Source organism: Saimiri boliviensis, chromosome 16 (assembly GCF_048565385.1).
Source record: "Saimiri boliviensis isolate mSaiBol1 chromosome 16, mSaiBol1.pri, whole genome shotgun sequence".
Classification (NCBI taxonomy): Eukaryota; Metazoa; Chordata; class Mammalia; order Primates; family Cebidae; genus Saimiri; species Saimiri boliviensis.
Window position 1 is genome coordinate 67,092,516 of NC_133464.1, and position 18,276 is coordinate 67,110,791.

Sequence of the window (18,276 nt, forward strand, 5' to 3'; positions counted from 1 at the left end):
GAGTCACTGTGCAATATTGAAAATGTATAGGAACCACGCACCCACACAGATGGACTCATCCATTTTCAAGGAGCGTGAAGCCTGGGAAGAAATATCATTCCAACCAGTAAGGACTGCAGAGTGGTGTCAAACTGAGTACAGGCTCCAGCTTCACACACCTAAGTTTTTGTGTCAGCTCATAACTTCAGTAGATTGGTTTACATAAGCTGTTGTAACAGAGTGCTACGACTAGGTGGCTTAGGTGGCTTAAACAACATAAGTTTATTGTCTCACAGTTCTGGAAGCTACGAGTCTGAGACTTCCTTCTGAGTTAGTCTGGAAGGTCAAAGAAACCTGCCACTGTCAGCAGGGAAGTTTCGTCTGAGGGCTGTAAGGGAAGGAGCTGTTCCAGGCCTCTCTTCTTGGCTTATAGATGACCATCTTAATGTTCATTTTCTCTGCATGCCTGTCTGTGCCCAAATTTTCCCTTCTTACAAGGACCTAACTAGATCCTAATCCAATAAACCTAATGACCCCATTTTAACTTGACTGTCTCTGTAAAGACCCTATCTTCAAATATAGTCACATCTTTAGGTACTAGGGTTTAGGACTCCAACATATGAGTTTTTTTTTTTTTTAATATATTTTATTGTACTTTAGCTTCTAGGGTACATGTAAAGAACATGCAGAATTGTTGCATAGGTACATACATGGTAATGCGGTTTGCTGCCTCCATCTCCATCCCTATATATGGCATTTCTCCCCATGTTATCCCTCCCCAACTCCCCACCCCCCTGCTGCCCCTCCCCTAGTCCCCCACAACAGACCTCAGTGTGTGATGCTCCCCTCCCCGTGTCCATGTATTCTCATTGTTCAACACCTTCCTACGAGTGAGAACATGTGGTGTTTGACTTTCTGTTCTTGCATCAGTTTCCTGAGAATTATGGTTTCCAGGTTCATCCATGTCCCTATGAAGGACACGATCTCATCATTTTTTATTGCTGCATAGTATTCCATGGTGTATATATGCGACATTTTCCCTGTCCAGTCTATCATCAATGGGCATTTGGGTTGGTTCCAGGTCTTTGCTATTGTAAACAGTGCTGCGATGAACATACATGTGCATGTGTCTTTATAAAGGAAAGATTTATAATCCTTTGGCTACATACCCAGTAATGGGATTGCTGGGTCAAATGGAATTTCTATTTCTAGGTCCTTGAGGAATTGCCACACTGTCTTCCACAATGGATGAACAAATTTACACTCCCACCAACAGTGTAAATGTGTTCCCACTTCCCCACATCCTCTCCAGCATCTGTTGTCTCCAGATTTCTTAACGATTGCCATTCTAACTGGCATGAGATGGTATCTCAGTGTGGTTTTGATTTGCATTTCTCTAATGACCAGTGATGATAAGCATTTTTTCATTGTTTGCTGGCTTCATATATGTCTTCTTTTGAAAAGTGTCTGTTCATGTCCTATGCCCACTTTTGAATGGGTTTCTTTGTTTTTTTTCTTTAAATCTGTTTTAGTTCTTTGTAGATTCTGGATATTAGCCTTTTGTCAGATGGGTAGGTTGCAAAAATTTTTTCCCATTCTGTTGGTTGCTGGTTCACTGTAAAGATTGTTTCTTTTGCTATGCAGAAGCTCTAGAGTTTAATTAGATCCCATTTGTCTATTGTGGCTTTTGTTGTCAATACTTTTGGTGTTTTAGTCATGAAGTCCTTGCCTATGCCTATCAACATATGAGTTTTAAGGAGACACAATGCAACACACAACACTCAGTTTCCTTATCAGTGAGATAAATACTATTACCCACTTACTGTATGTGTTATTAGAAATAAGTGGCTCAAGCTTGTGAATTACTTACAACAGTGCTCGGCACACAGTAGCCTGCAGCAAATAATGGCTAGTGTTACACAAACTGACAGAGGAATGTAGAGCATTCTCCATCACACCCCTCTGTCCTGACAGCTCCTACGCCTTGCTCCCAGACAAAAGTCATCCTGACTGACAAGTAAGCAAACCGTCAAAATTCTGTCACCATTCCTGATGAAAACAGTCACAGTGGCTCTTAACTTACTTCTCACCCTTTTGAATGCAACTATTTTTCACAAGCAAAGTTTCCTATTATAAAATGAGAAAAGAAAGCAGGCCACATTTTTCTATTCTTCCCTTGGAAAATATCAACCTCACTGCACCTTTAAACAGAGACTGACAGCAGCCTGATTGGCAACCTTGTATCTCCAAGGCCAGTTAGGGTTGCAATGGCCCACATGGCCCTAGCATCCCTGGGTGGGACCAGGGGAACCCAGACAGCCCTGGGAAACAGGCTGTTTAACTGGCAGTGCCGAGTCAGCAGCAAGCATACAAGGCTGGTTATTTGTGGACGGCACCAAGGAGTGGCTATTATTTTAAAAGAAATTCTCATAGAAAGAATGTTGGATGTAAAACAAGTAAAGGGGCTCATGGAAGCAGAATAAAACTGTAACGTAAGTGGAATCCTGGGCATTAGACCGTGTCCATTCACACCCAGGAAAACAGCTGTCACAAGGTCCAAGCTTTCAGTCCTTTCAGAATTCACATGATAATTGTGATAAAACAGAATGTTTCTGAAATAATAGTTCTTATCATTGACAATGCCTACTTTACAAAGTGTGAAATGTAGCTTTCATTGGGAATGCCCATATTACTGGCTCTAACAATAGGTGAAATGAACATGTATGTTTTGTTGATTTTTTTTCACATTTTAACATCTCCGAAATCAAAATATGTATTAAAATTATTAATTAAAAATTGAAATATGAGAAGAAGCATTGTGGCTTAGCATGGTGCTTATGGTCCCATGTACCACTATGCCTGTAGGTAGGAATAATCCCTCAAGCCCAGAAGTTTGAAGCCAGCCTGGGCAACACAGTGAGGCCCCCATTTCTAAAAAATAAAAATAAATACAACAACATGTCCTGTAGAATCTCATTTTTTTAAAGAAGCATTATGTCATAGCTTAATTGGTTATGTGTCATTTCTTCATGGCTTATAAAATAATTCTGCAGTTAACAAGCAATAGTGATATAGATTCAATGAAATACGGGAGCAACTCTAAGTGTATTTGAGTTTCCTCTGGGAATAAAGATGTGACTTATTTCATCCTCTTTATATCTCCCCTAAATCTTCTAGACCTATATTGTGGCATGAGTAAGAACATCTTCAAGTGGCAAATGTTTAAAAAAAAAAAGACAACAAGGTTAGTGTTCCAACTGATGTTAAACTGCAAATCAGCAGCAAGAAATTCAGACTCAAAAAATCAGTGGAGTGATTCTATTAGATCATGAGTCGCCATGGAATTGCTTGAGTATGTGTGTTTTGTGATGTGACTGTAGCTTCAGCACCATGACATAGTCTGGGAATTAGAAAAGAGATGGAAGCAGGGAGTGGCACATATAAGAAGACTGAGTGGCAAGCAGTTGTTGCGGCCCTGAACCTCAGAGGAGAATCAGAAGCCAGTCTTTTCATTGTTCAATATGCTGTCCTTACCTAGTTTGTTATTGTTAAGCTTTATCACCACATTTGAGCTGCAAAAAGTGGACCATGCATTTTCAGTTCTTTACATCTTAAAGAGCAGGGCATCTAATCAATGCTTAATGGACATCTGCTTTTCTTAAGAAAGTGTTTATAGCATATTCCTGTGATGATGTCTACTATATACTAGTAAAGAAGAAAAAAACAAAGATGAATAAACTTCCATCCCTAAGCTCCAGGAAAATTCTTCCAGTAGAACTAAGGCTTCCAGTATCATAAAGGCCAAAAGAGAAATTTAATTTGTTCGTATCAGTTGGGAACTGATAATTCCTGTATGTTACACTAGTCTACACTACAGTGTTTTCATTTTTGTCCCTGTCTAACAGAACTTGCCAACAATGTTGGGCAGATGTGTGCCTACTTAAGGTCAAAAAAGAAGTAAAAATATTTTGAAGCAGAGAAAGGATTGAATAGACTCACTATATCACTCAAAGGAACTCAGACTTCACATTCTTTCTTCTCCAGCTATAAACAATGGAAATAATAACAATCCTTTAAGAAGCAATCCCTTTAAGAGGGTGTCTTAAAAACAGCCTGGGAAGTATAATATAATTGAATAAGGAATATTATGAAAGAAAAGAATGTAAGCTCACCTTTTGCCACTCTCCTTCATTTTCCACATTTTCTCTTACTTCCTATCTACCCGGAACTTTCCCCATCCATCTCCACATTGTTTACTTTCCACACATACAGAAGATCAACAGATATTTTCCGAGAACATTGAATGCTAAGCACTCTGCTAGGCTCTAGGAATATGGTGTTGAAGAAAACAGATGCAGTCTCTGCAACCATGGAGTTTAAGCCAGTTACTAGGACAACAGCCAAATCCCCCATCTGGCTCCTCTGTGAGTTTCTCAGTGAGTATTTCTCCTTGAGTTTGCAAAGCAAACAAGAATGTGGCCCCAGGAGCTTACATTAGAAATCCAAGTGAAAGGGAATTTCTAACAGAGAAGAACACCTCTTCCATCTATGCCTGGGGCCTTGACTCTTCTCTTTGCCTCCCACAGGTGTCATTGGGATGCAATAATGGATGTGAAAAGTGTCATATAACCTATAGAAATCTGTAATAAATTCCCATTATTGTTTCTGCATTATGATTATGAGCTCTATATTCCCATCACTGTCTTTTCAAGACTGGAAAAGCTCAAGGCTTCATTACTCCTTGGAGTATAACACGTTCTGAAGCATTTATCTGGAAATAAATAGCGGATTTCTACAGCCTGGAGGGGCTGAGATGGAGGGTAGACAAAATGGAAACAAGGAGAGTTTGTTTAAAGTGGAGCTGCTGGCAGAAATAGGCTTCAGCTGAACGTGAGGCGTAAGCTCTTAAATCAGTAGCAATCTATTGAGTGATGCACATTTTTACTGACACGTTTACATCCTGTAAATTCCATGTGTTGTCTTGAGAAATGTGATTTGCAATGAGGAGGAATGACCAGGAGAAGTGGTCTATTATTTTATATGTCATTACAGACTTGGGATAGAACCACAAACCAGAAACTGAGGAGCCAGACAAGTTCACGACCCATCAGCAATACCACTATCAGCCATTAACTATTTTTTTTCTTGCCTAGTATGAAAAGCTCTGCTAAAGTACAGTTTGTCTGAAAAAAAAAAAATTGTGAATTAGATTTTACTTTATTGCCACCATCTGATTTTTTAAAAAATCACCAATTATGAATGCTAGAGCCCTGGGCAGCACTGCTGAGGCTGGGATGTGATTGGAAGGCTTAGGACTACCTTTCCTTTGAACTAAAGACTGGAATTTTTTTTCTTGCCTTGGAGGGGGCCCCGCAAAGAGAGTTTCCAGCAGCATCTTGCCATTAGCTTTCATTTAAAAGACCATAATGAAAAGTCCTTCAGTCAGGCTCAGAGGCTTACGCCTGTAATCCTGTCACTTTGGGAGGCGGAGGCAGGCAGATCATGAGATGAGGAATTTGAGACCAGCCTGACCAACATGGTGAAACCCCATCTGTACTAAAAATACAAAAGTTAGCCAGGTGTGGTGGTGCACACCTGTAATCCCAGCTACTCAGGAAGCTGAGGCAGGAGAATTGCTTGAATCTGGGAGGCGGAGATTGCAGCAAGCAGAGATCGCGTCACTACACTCTAGCCTGGGCAACAGAGCCAGAAGAAAGGAAAGGAAGGAAAGGAAGAAAGGAAGAAACAAAGAAAGGAAAGAAAAGAAAGAAAAAGAAAGAAAGAAAAGAAGCACTTCAAAAGACTTCTCCACAGAAAGTGGAGGGGTGGGGAACAGCTTACAGTTGGTGGAGAAGGAAAGTTTGGTTGAAAGATAAATAACTGAAAAAATGGATGTCATATTTTAGAGAGCCCTGGGTGGCCACGTATCCACAAAAACTGAAGGGGAAAGGAAAGAAGATGAAGAGAAGGAGGGAGGAAATCAGTTAATACTAGCCTTCTACGTCTTACAACCCAGAGGAGACAGACGTTAATTACATAATTACCCATTAGTGTAAAACCATGACGGTGACAAGTGCTACAAAGGAGCCCTCCATGATGATATGAGTGCCTTTGCCGGGGGAGCCTGATTCTTTCTGTGTGGTCAGAGAACACTCTCCCTAGCTGACAGACGAACAACAGAAGCACATATCGTGGGACAATGTCTCAGGCAGAGAAATGACATGTGTGCACGCCATGTGGCTGGATGGATTACAGCACACGGAAGAATGAAAGTGGAGCAAGGTTGTTGGGGACCAAAAGACAAGGGAGTAATGTGAGGAGAGGAGGATGCAGAGCAGCTTGACTACACAGGGCCGTGCCAGGCAGCAAAGGACTCTGTCTTCATCTTAAGAAACTAGGAAGGCCCAAAGGGCTTTAAGCACAGGGCACGTTTTAAAAGACCACTGTGGCTTCAGTGTGGAGAATAGGTTTTCGGAGGGTGCCTCAGTGCATTTAGTGTTGCTATAAAGGAATATCTGAGTCTGGGGAATTTATAAAGAAAAAAGGTTTCTTTGGCTCAAGATTCTGATGTCTAGAAAAGCTCAAGATTGGACATCTGCATCTGGAGGGCCACTCATGGACAGGACATAAGTGAGAGTCAAGTGTCTGGATTCAGACGCTTCCACTCATGACAGAAAGTTCCAGGGAGCCAGTGTGTGCAGGAATCACATTGGAAGAGAGGAAGAAAGAGATGGGGGTAGGGGGAAATTCCAGGCTTTTTTTTTTTAACAACCAATTTTCATGGGAACTAATAATGAGAGTTCCCTCATAACCCTCACCCCCCATGGAGGGCATTAATCTACTCATGAGGGGTTCACTTCCATGACCCAAACACCTCCCATTAGGTCCCACCGCCAACACTGGGGATCAACTTTCAACATGAGGTTTGTGGGAACAAACATTCCAACTATAACAGAGGATAAGAGGGAATATAAGAGACCCATTAGGAGGCAGCAGTTGTCCAGGCTAAAGACCTAAACAGACTACTCCAAACTCAAGTGTTGGAGAGAGCACAGAGGACAGATTTGAGAGGTGTTTAGGAGGAGATATATATATACATATAATTAGGAGATTTAGTGATTATCATAATGGACCAGTCTATCCACTGCTATCCTGGCTCAGTAGGAGATTTTAAACTAATTTAGCCTAGATCAGTGGTTCCCAACTGGGACAATTTTGCCTCCCAGTGGACATCTGGCAACATCTGGAAACATTTGGGGTTGCTATAACTAGGGTGCTAATGCTGCTGATAGAGCATCTAGTAGACATATTTCACCGATGTTACTAAACATCCTACAATGCGCAGGTCAGCCCCCACAAACAATTATCTGACTGAAAATATCAATATTGCCAGGGTCTAGCAACCCTAGCCTAGACCCGTCTTTTCACTACACAGATCCCCACCTTCACATCACACTTATGAATAACTGAGTCAAAGAATGGAAATTATCCACAAGACAACAGCAAGAATGACCAGTAGCAAGAATGACAAGTAGTCAGTGGCTGCTCAGCATCGGCCAAGCTTTCAGCTCTTGCCGAGGAAGTGCCTCGCTACAGATGGTGGCATTCTGCACTGTCCTCCCTCACCTCCTCCCCACCTCACTCCGCGCATCTGTTGTGAAGCCCATGAGAGCTGGGAAGACTCATGTCCTCTTGCGTGTGTCTGCAGCCAGATGCTTGACTCTCACTTCTGTCCTGTTCAATGTTTGTGGTATCTGTGACAGTGGGTGACTAATAAGTGACCGTGTCTTCCAGCTTGGGGAAGAAGAGGCCTTCAGGATGTAAGTACAGGGATTTTTGGAGTATCGGGGTTGGAGAGAAATGCACTAATTAGTACTCTGCGTAATTATTTCAACATATTATTTCTAATGAAACAACAGGTCACCTTCCTTCTCTGGCTCTACTTTGCTTCCTCCGCTTGGCAATATCTTACGCCATCGCTTGGAATCAGGAGGAAGACCTGACCCCAAATCCCCAGTCCTTCTACACTTTTCTTGTTGGGCACCTCCTTCACCCCTTCATCAGCTGATTCTCCCATTCTCCCCACTCCTCCCAGGAAAGTGAGCTCTCAACCAGCCCTCACAAAGGGTTAGTTACACTTTCTCCCAAAAGGTGAGTCATAGTCCCAGTCAGTAAACTTTTCCTAAAATTTCTGCCATTGTTCTGCTGCAGACTTCCTTCCTCATTTTTGTAGAGAATACTGCTTGGGTGCTCTGTTTCTGTTGCAAGATCACGAGAATCACAATCTCTGCTTCTTTCAGTTTATGGTATACATGATCTCATGAGGCAGACCAAAAATCAGAAAGAAGAGCAGGCGAGTGAGTGAAAATGGATAAGAATAAGTGATTGTCAAAACACTGACAATAAAAAAGAAATATAGTAACTATGTTCTATCAATGGATATCAATTTTCAAGATTTTCGTGCAGAGAAAAAAAAAATCCCCATAATAATGGTCTGTATTGTAGAAACCAAAACCATTTGGTATTTTATCACATTTCAGGTGGAGCTCATTTCTTTTCCAAAGTCCACCTTGCCCTTACATTATCATTGTCCTCCCATTTCCGAAAAGATGCAGTATTATTACCCTTGTAAGAACAATGATGACTCTGGAGGATTTATTGATGACAGTCTTTCACACGAGTAGCTAAAAAAGAAAAAGACTTTGACTTTAGACTGATTGATTTTTCTGCCCTAATGTAATGGGTAGAAGATTGGCTTTCCTCCAAGAAGTTTCAGAGAAAAAATTGATTTGGTTTCCTTTCAGACTGTTAAGGAAACAGTGATTCATGTTTACCTTGCTGTTACGATGTTTATGATGAATAGGTGAATTACACCAACACTCCAAGTGGATGCACAGAGCAACACCAAGGCTATTTTTATTTATATGTGATTCCCAAACATTAACCCAGACTAAAAGAAATGTGTGTGGTATGCACCAATAGCTAAAGTTGTTTCTACGTGTGCTATGCACAGCTTCAGGGGAGGAGGAAATAAATCCAAATATGAACTAGCCCAGAGCCCTTCTCATGGATAGACCACTGCTTATATGAAGTGATTTCAAAGTCACTAGCAAGTACCCCTCCACTGGGAACTGGATCTCTAATGGTGTTTAGAAATGTTGACATCACTCACTTTTTAAAGCTGAGCCCTTATTAAAATGCAAATGTCAACCAAGGAAAATAAGACATTTAGCCATGATAAGTATTAACACTGTGTTAGTCAGGGTGCTCCAGAGAAACAGAACCAGTAGGAGGTATATATATGTAGGAAGATTTATTTTATAAAATTGGCTTATGTGATTGTGGGGACTGGCAAGACAGAAATTCACAGGGCACACAGGCAGGCTGGGAATTCCAGCAGGAGTTGATGGTATAGTCTTGAGTCCAAAGACAATCTGGAGGCAGAATTTCCTTCCTTCTTCCTCCATTTCTGTGAAAGAACCTCAGTCTTTTCTCTCAAGGTCTTCAACTGATTGAATGAGGCCCACCCACATTGCGGAGGGTAATCTGCTTTACTTAAAGAATATTGATTTAAATGTTAATCCCATCTAAAAACTACTTTCATAACACCATCTAAACTGGTGTTTGACCAAACAACTGGAAACCGTAACCTAGCCAAGTCGACACACAAGATGAACAATCACCAACACCTTGACTTGAATTAATTTATCATGTTTATTTTTCAGTTTCCTGAGAGGTCAGTACTTGGGAAAGGCTAATTCTCACATATAAAAGAAGGGAAGGGTAAAAAGAACAAAGGACAGGAATCCCTGTCATCAGAAAGCATAAGTCAAACAATGAATGGTTAGACTTGGAGACCAAGACCAGGAAGGCGGCAGGGAGGGTACGAGGTGCAAAGAATTTGGCTGTGGGAAAGGGGAGGCCAGGGATTATAAAGGAAGTTTCCCCAAAAGTTGGAGGACGAGGAGGAATGTGAAGCATAATTCGCCTAGAGCCGCTAAACTCATCTGTAGAGGCCCTTGGCCAATTCTCGAACTAGTGTTTTATTTTACCTTCATGTCTATTGAGGATTCACACAAAAAAACAGCAAGAACAGTAGCATTTCTTGATTGGCAAACACCACGTGTCACAAACTAATTTCTTTATATATTTAATCTTCCTCCAATGAAATGAAAGTGGTTCTACTATTGTCTCCATTTTACAAATTAAAGAACTGACACCTAGGGAAATTCAGCAACTTCTCTAGATACACCACTGGAAACTGGCATAGCTGGGATTTGAACCTATAAAACGTGCCATCAAAGCTTGTAATCACGAACACTATTCCATCATCTCTGAAACTGCTATTGAAGATATTATCTAGGCTGTTCTGTGTTCTTTGTATAAGGACATACACACACAATATGTTCCTTTTAGTACCAGGAAAAAGATTGTATCTCCCAAGGACCTGGTTTATTTAGAAATATCAGATAATATAACCTGTTTGTTTTTCTTCTTCTGCATAGTTTGTAATTTTCTTTTTCAATTTCAATAGTCTCAGTTTATGAACATTTATTTTTCAGGTTACCTCAAACTCTATTGTAAGTAGGAAGGATACAAATTCTAAAATATGTGTAGTATTATATACATCATATTACTGCTTAAGAAACTCAAATAGCAATAGCGAGTGAGAAGTTTCACGTTCTTAAAAAAAAGCCCTGTTATCAGAGAAAACAAAGTAATAAAAGTGATTTCTCTGACAGCAACATTTCAGGCTTAAAAAAAAAAACCACCAAATTTTCAAGAACTCACATTCCAAGATTAAGTGGATGTAGATAGGAAGAATCCACTGGGAATTCCAGGCTTTGGAAAAAACTGCTCCCTCTCTAGTACCTAGAGGAGCCAAACTTCCCATATTAGCTCTGTAGGGTCCTAATTAGGGAATAATAAGCAGCACCCACAGTTTTTTGGGGAAAAGAGATACAGAAAGATGCAGAGCTTACCTCTCTAAAGCTAGAACAATGCCTGAAGTAGGTGAAGGGAAAATACATATCTGCAGTTTTCTTCAGCATCCTGGCAAAGTAATAAGTCCACTTATGGGTGCTGATCCCAGTTCTGCTTCTGATCTTGCTCCTGTTTCTGCTGCTTTTCCAACCCTCATTTCCCTTGCTATTCAAGCCTGATCTGTGCTATCAACTCCCTGGACTCAATTTTTGTCTAATGAGACTCCATGTCCTGTCAGGGCCTCCATCTGACAGCAAGCCCATGGCCTCACTTCTGCCAATAAATCTGTCCACCCTCACTCTTACTTCTCTGACATTTTTGGCCAGCATCCTACTTCATCTCAGCTCCAGCTCACTATGACTTGACCCGCTGATACCACAGCAAAAATACTGCCCTTCTCCCAGCCCTTCATAGTGGAGTGGCAGTTCCCACACTGTCCATGGGCATTCATTATATTACTGCTTAAGACATTCAATAGCAATCAACAGCAAAGAAGATCATAGATACAAATCTGATCTACCACCTAATAAACCTAGTTTATGATGTTTATTATTATTTATTATTAAGTAAATCCGGTGGAGTATTTACCACCTAATACTCCATGATCAGGGCTTTCAGAACCATGTCACTGAGGCTGTAGGTTCCAGCCATGGTTTCTTTCTACAAGTACCTGAGTCAAGTGTGATGGGACTCAGCAGCGCTCAGCTATTTCCTAACCTGGGCTGAAGTGTACGTGGACCTGCAGAGAAGTTATCTATTTCCTTAATACGGGGTAAGCTTTTATATGAAACCACTGCCAAAGGGGCACATCCCCACGTACTCTGAACCTGTGTGCAGTAACAGTAGGAAACAGCAGGAAACACCAGGTCAGAAAACACTAAGACAAAGGTTATGGGACAATCTGGAAAATCTAGAGAAATTCGCTAGGTTATACTTCACAAACTACACACAGTCTAGACAATACAAATCCAGCCATCTGGTGGTACTTGCAGTGGACTACAGAATACTTGAGATACAGAAGTCTCAGAGGCTTTCAGTGACCACTGGAAACCAATGTTCTCAATGATTGGTTGACTACTCCTTCAATCCATTTATTCTTCATAGTCCTTGTGATCCTGTGTTCAGGAACCACTCACTGCTTGGATAGCTCATGGTCCTATCTCTGAGTTTGAGTGCTTGGCCATCCTGCAGCACTGCTGGGCCCACCCATACCAGAACTGTCCATGTGAAAGCATCACTTGGACCATCTTTACCCAAGAAGTGGTTAGGAGAGGGTGAAGGCTTCCTGAATCATCCTTATGATCATACCATCAACCTAGTCATAGGTTTACCAACACCTTCTCCCTGTTCTCTCTCTCTCTCTTTTTTTTTTTTTTGACACTTAAGTATTAACATTTTATTTCAAACACTTATGCTCATCCTTGAGTTTAAAAAGTCTAAGAAAATCCAAGGGGTTCCTTTAAAACACTTACCTACTTGTGATGGAGACACCAACAGGAACCAGCAAACCAGTTTATTTACTCCCATGGATACCTATTCGCTTACCACTCTTCATAGCCCCAGTACACTCTCATAGAGCACCCTAGGGTTTCACTGATCATTACCTAACAGCACCTAAAAGCACCTATGCTTTTCTTGTCCCATGAATCAGTGAAAGTCTGCAGATCTTTCCAGCTCTAGAAGCAGTAATGTTTTCACCAAAATCAGCATTTTGCTTTATGGAAACACAGGCAACATCTGGTAGTGAAGAGGGCAGTAAGGTTTGACTTAACCAAAATTGGCTGACAACTCAAAAAAGTGATTTCATCATTCTGCTTTGCAATGTAGTCTTCAGAAGTCAACTATGATAAAAAAAAGTAGGAAATAATCGTTAAAATTTTAGCAACTCCTAAAGGGCTGGGAGGTGGGTTTAGCAGTTTATTAGGATTTATAAGTCATTTTAAAAAGTCAATTTAAACCAAGTAGAAATAAGTATGCAAAAAGTCTGCAAAACAAAACATACTTTAAACATGTTTAAGTAGACAGGTTATCTGAAATTCTTGATTTTTCAGTCACTTCACTGTTATGCTATGGCAGCCAAGTAATCCTTAACTTCAGTTGGAGTAAGCCTCCTAAATCCAGCTTCATTGCAGATTCCAACTTCTATGTTATCCTCTGTCATTTGCCCTTCAAAGCTTTCCTTTAGGTTTAAGATGGCTGTATGAATGGTATCCTCAAGTTCCAGATCTGCATTATATCTTTTCTCAAGGTAAGTTTTCCCATTTACATAGTTCTTTCCATTGCTGTAGCTTTCCAGGCAAAGTATGCTCCAGATGGATCTGACTGAAATAAATATGGTCGCCCCTCATTCCAATCACAAATAAGTAAAGAAACTCCAAATGGATGAACACCACCTGACTGAGTATATTCTTGCATCACAGAAGCTACTCTCTGTAACAGCTGAGCTGTGGGAATGGGTTCTTGGTACACAAGATAGTACTGTTGAGCTAGTTTTTGAGCTCTGTGCACAAGCACTCTGTAATCTGGGCCCATGCCACTGTACACCAAACCTACATGCTTGGTAATTGGTTCTACTTTGTGTACACTTCGCTCATCATACAGAATGGATTTCTGTTTTTTCTCAGTTGCTAATACCACACCATTTGCAGCTTTAATTCCCACTGACGGGGCTCCTCCAGCTACAGCAGCCAAAGCATATTCAATCTGGACAAGTCTACCAGATGGGCTGAATGTAGTCAGCGAAAAGCTGTACCCACGCTCCGCCATCTTTACCCAAAGAGCCCTCTCCCTGTTCTCCTATCCAGAGAGCACAACTTTTGGGCACATGAGAAAAAAAAATGTACAGCTATGGCATTTTTACGGAACCTAAGCCACCTGGCTCAAAATGGATTTTAAAAATTGGTAATGAGAGAGATTCTATGTAATCCTGTATGAGAAAATGACCCATCTCATTGCAGATGACAAGAGACCCAACCCCAAAAAGCTGACATGGTTTTTGTCTGTGACCCCACCACAATCACCTCAAATTGTAATAATCCCCATGTGTCAAGATCAGGGCCAGTTGAAGAAAACTGAATCATGGGGTGGTTTCCTCCATACTTTTCTCATGGTAGTGAATAAATCTCACAAGATCTGATGGTTTTATAAATGGGAATTCCCCTGCACAAGCTCTCTTGCCTGTTGCCATGCAAGACATGACTTTGCTCCTCATTCAGCTTCCATCATGATTGTGAGGCCTTCCCAGCCATGTGGAACTGTGAGTCAGTTAAACCTCGTTCCTTTATAAATTGCCCAGCCTCACGTATGTCTTTATTAGCATCATGAGAACAGACTAATACAGGTACTTAAATAAAAATGGAATTTACTGAACCACATAATGGTAAAGACTAAGGATAGTACTTGATGACTCCAGGTTCAGCTCAAGTCAGGGGTCAAACAATGCCATTAAGGTTTAGTTTTCCTCTCTCCCTCCATTTCACAAGGCTATCTTCCTCCATGTTGACTTTAGACAGAGTACACGTGGTAATAAGATAGTGGCAGCAGATTAAGCCCTTACACCTTTTTTGAGTTTTAGGTCCATCCAAAGATATTGAGTCCACTTTCCCATCTACTCAGTCATTCTGGAATTCAGTGTCATTGGCCCGTGGTTGGCCTTCTTTGGGTCCTGTGCCCATCGCTGAACCAATCCCAGGGATGGGGAATGGAATGCAATGAATGGCTTAGCCTAGCTTTACCCTGGACCCTAAGGAAAAGTTGGCTTCTCCAGAACCACATATAGAATAGTGAGGGAGGAGTGGGTCCCATAGAATCAGAGTGCTGTAATCACAAGAAGAGAGTGGATGCTGGGTGGGAAAAACAGCAAAAGTCAACCCAAGATTTGCAAGGCCGCCTTAGAACCAGGCCTTGGTTTCTGCCACAGTTGCTTCTGTGTTCCCATTGTAGGCTCAGCTCCAATGTGCCTCAATCTCTTATCAGGTCCTAACTCTTGTTTCTGAGCAACCCACAATCCATCTGATGCTGCTGGCCCTGCCAGTGGGTCTGCCTTGGTCAGCCTTTGCCCATTGAACCCCAGTTCCACTAAAGCCTTACTGAGCCCAATTGCCAAGTCCAGCTGAAGCCTGCTGTATGGTAATTCCAATCTGATCTTCCCGACTCCACCTGCTACTGGTCATATGAAAAGTAGGCCATACCTGATATTTCCATGATTCAGTCCAAGAGAGACAGATCTGCAAACATGCTAATCAAACAGATATCTGGCTTTCGATAATGGAAGAGATTTCTTTAGGGCTGTATCCCAGGGGAAGAAGGAAGATAATCAGGTGACAGCTACAAGAAAACAGCATTCCATTTAAAGCTCTTTCCAGTAACAGGTGATCACAAGCCTGTTTGTAGTATGTAAACACCTGACATTTACATGCGTGTGTGCACGTCTACACATGCATGTGATGTATATGGGAGTATGGAAGAAGAGTTGGGGAAAGAGCGATTCCTGCAATTCTTTTTTCCAGTCTCATATTAATAATTAAGCCCTCCAGTGAAATCTCCTGCCACCTCTAATGAGAAAGTGGAGAGGGGTTCTGAGTATGTGGTGCTGGGATCTGACTTAGCTCTAGTGTGTCCATCACAGTCCCTGAGTGGCTACTGTAGTGTACTGCTGTGGTGTTTAAGCAATATACCATGATATACTGGTGACTTGAATAGAGCTAATGCCTATCAATGGAGGCCTGGCTTACGCCAGTGGAAAATCTGAGTGATGGTGGAGCAATTTTCATCTGATGCAAAAAGGAGGCTTTTATTACACTTCCCTATATGGAGCCCCAGAACTCATGAATTTACACCAAAAAGTGTACTGAGAACATATGGCATACCCAGCATCCACTTAGAGCCTGGAGCTGAAGTCCAGAAGGAGAAAAAAGAATTAGAAATGAAAATAGTGAAGTCTAGGGCCAGGGCATGGTAAGAGAAGGGGAGAGCTGGAAACTTGTTTGTTTTAAACAGAGGTGTTATCCTTTTGAAATTATTTCCTATATTTATCCTCTAAGAGCAGAGTCCACACTAAATAACCATAAATCCAACTGAGTTCTGAGAAATAATACATTCTTAGACTTGTCTGAGGTAGGGTTTGCATGATTGTATGTTTTTCTTGGTTTTATTTGCATGAGAAAAAAAAAAAAAGAATAGGAAAAAAGGCTTACCAAGCATAGCTGTAAGACTTTAGTTTCAACGATCTATTAAAATTACTTCTCAGTTCAAAGGGTGGATTTTCATTGATGTGCATATCATAATTTTCTTTTAGGTTTAAATTATTTCGTAAATTTTCATTGTCTCATTTAGTCAGTCATCCAACAAGCTTTTATATAAGCACGAGTAAAGGGGAAAGAAATCCAAGGGTTATTTTTTTCATTTCTTAATGAAAAACTGTTTTAAGAAATGAAAAAAATTTTTTCTTTAAGAAATGAAAAAAATTTATCACTTTAGACATAATTCCTTAGGTAGGCTGGCTGCAGTAAAGATGGCTTTCGAATAACAGCTAATTATTTTTCTGTCTAATTTCATTATTTGTTTACATTCCTCATTCAATAAGTGATTTAAATCATTTTCCACTTCCTCATTTACTATCAATTATTGTTTGCTCTGAGTCAAAAAGTTGTTTGTCACAGGATGTAATACTATTTTAATCAGCTTTATTTATTAAAGTAGAATTATACATTGTTGAATGGAATGCTATACTTGGAAAGTAGTGACTTGACCCCTCACATGTCTAACTTTGGGGCAATGAGTGTCCTCTGAAGTGGAAGAGTGATCTTCCATGGGGAAGTGAAAGTTCATGTTTCATTGAAGATGTGCTTGCTGATAACTTGCTTCCCAAGTGCATAAAATTGGCTAGAAAGCAAAACTAGTTGCAACACAATATTTGGAGAAAATTTTGAACTGTAACAAATTTCCCCACTCTAATTGTAATAATTTGTAGAACAAAAACTAGTCTATGAAGAGTCTATTTGAAAAAATTGGGGCATTTTAAAAAAAAAGCTCCTCTTGATTAATGGATACAAATATAGAGGTAGACAGAAGAAATAAAACCTAGTATTTGAATAAATCCATAGAGTGACTATAGTTAACATTAAACCATCTTACATTTCAAAATAGCTAGAAGAGTAAAATTAAAATGCTCCTAACATAAAGAAAAGATAAATATTTAAGTTGATGGATATCCCAATTACTCTGATTTGATTATATGAATGTGTCAAGTTATCACATGTATCCTGAAAGTATGTACACCTACTACATATCAATAAAAATATAGATAAATAAGTAAATTTTAAAAACTCCTCATCACTCCCTGCTATGTCTCATGGAGCTAAGTTTAGACCCATAAACATTGCACGACATTTTAATGAGTTGATATCCAGCTTTCCAATCCAGTGAGTGAGACCACTGAAATAAAAAGAAAGCCTTTGCTCAGTTGAATCCTTGTACGGAAATCAAGAATCCCACGTTGTCTTGGCTGTTTGAACTTTCAGGAAAAAAGAGTGACAGAATATTTATTCAAAACAAAAAAATTCTGGTGATTATACAGGATGTCTAAGTGCCTGCCAGTTTGAGTTTTCCAAGTTTTATCATGGAAGCTTTGTTCAAAGATTTCAATCATCATTTAGCAGACATGTCAAGGGTGGTATTGACAAGAATAAATTTTGCCTCTGAATACTTTGTTAATGAAAAATACCTTGACCTCAATGTAAGAATATGTGTTTATTTTCAATAATCATTATTATATTTTATAAAATAAAGCTATTTGATTTTCACTTCTAGTATTTTAACAGATTAATTCAATGCATTTGTCTCCCTCTAAATAACATGCTATAGTAGGAAGCATACTGACTTTAGAAGAAGTGGGAGATGAGCTGAAATGTGGTGTCATCATGTAAGAGCTGGGAAAAAGAGTAGACACCTTATTAACCACCTATTCCCCAACACTAGATGTTTCTCTTCCACATGATGACAGAAAGTCACTTGACTTAGATCGTTGAAGACTAAAATTAGGTGATACATGAAAAGTATCTATTAATTTTTGGCACATAACAGGTACTTGATAAATATTATTTCCTTTCTCAATTATTTTTTGGCTCCAATGAATCTTATGCCTGTAAGTTAGACAGCTGTGTACTTAGGTTTTGTCTGCAAGTGCCCACTAGTCTTTGAGAGTCCTCCAAAGATCAGATGACCACACGTGTTAGTGCATCTGCAAAGGGACTCCCCTTACCACTCATGTTTACTCACTTGTTCAGGGGCACCTGCTGAGCATCCACTTGTTAC

General features: G+C 40.2%; 1 long non-coding RNA gene and 1 pseudogene across 1 annotated transcript in view; both read right to left on the minus strand.

The window, feature by feature from the left end:
* The window catches only part of LOC141581642 (uncharacterized), a 228,024-nt gene that overhangs the window by 15,621 nt on the left and 194,127 nt on the right, over window positions 1-18,276 (minus strand). The window lies entirely within an intron of this gene.
* Window positions 12,898-13,757, minus strand: LOC101051736 (proteasome subunit alpha type-2 pseudogene; annotated as a pseudogene).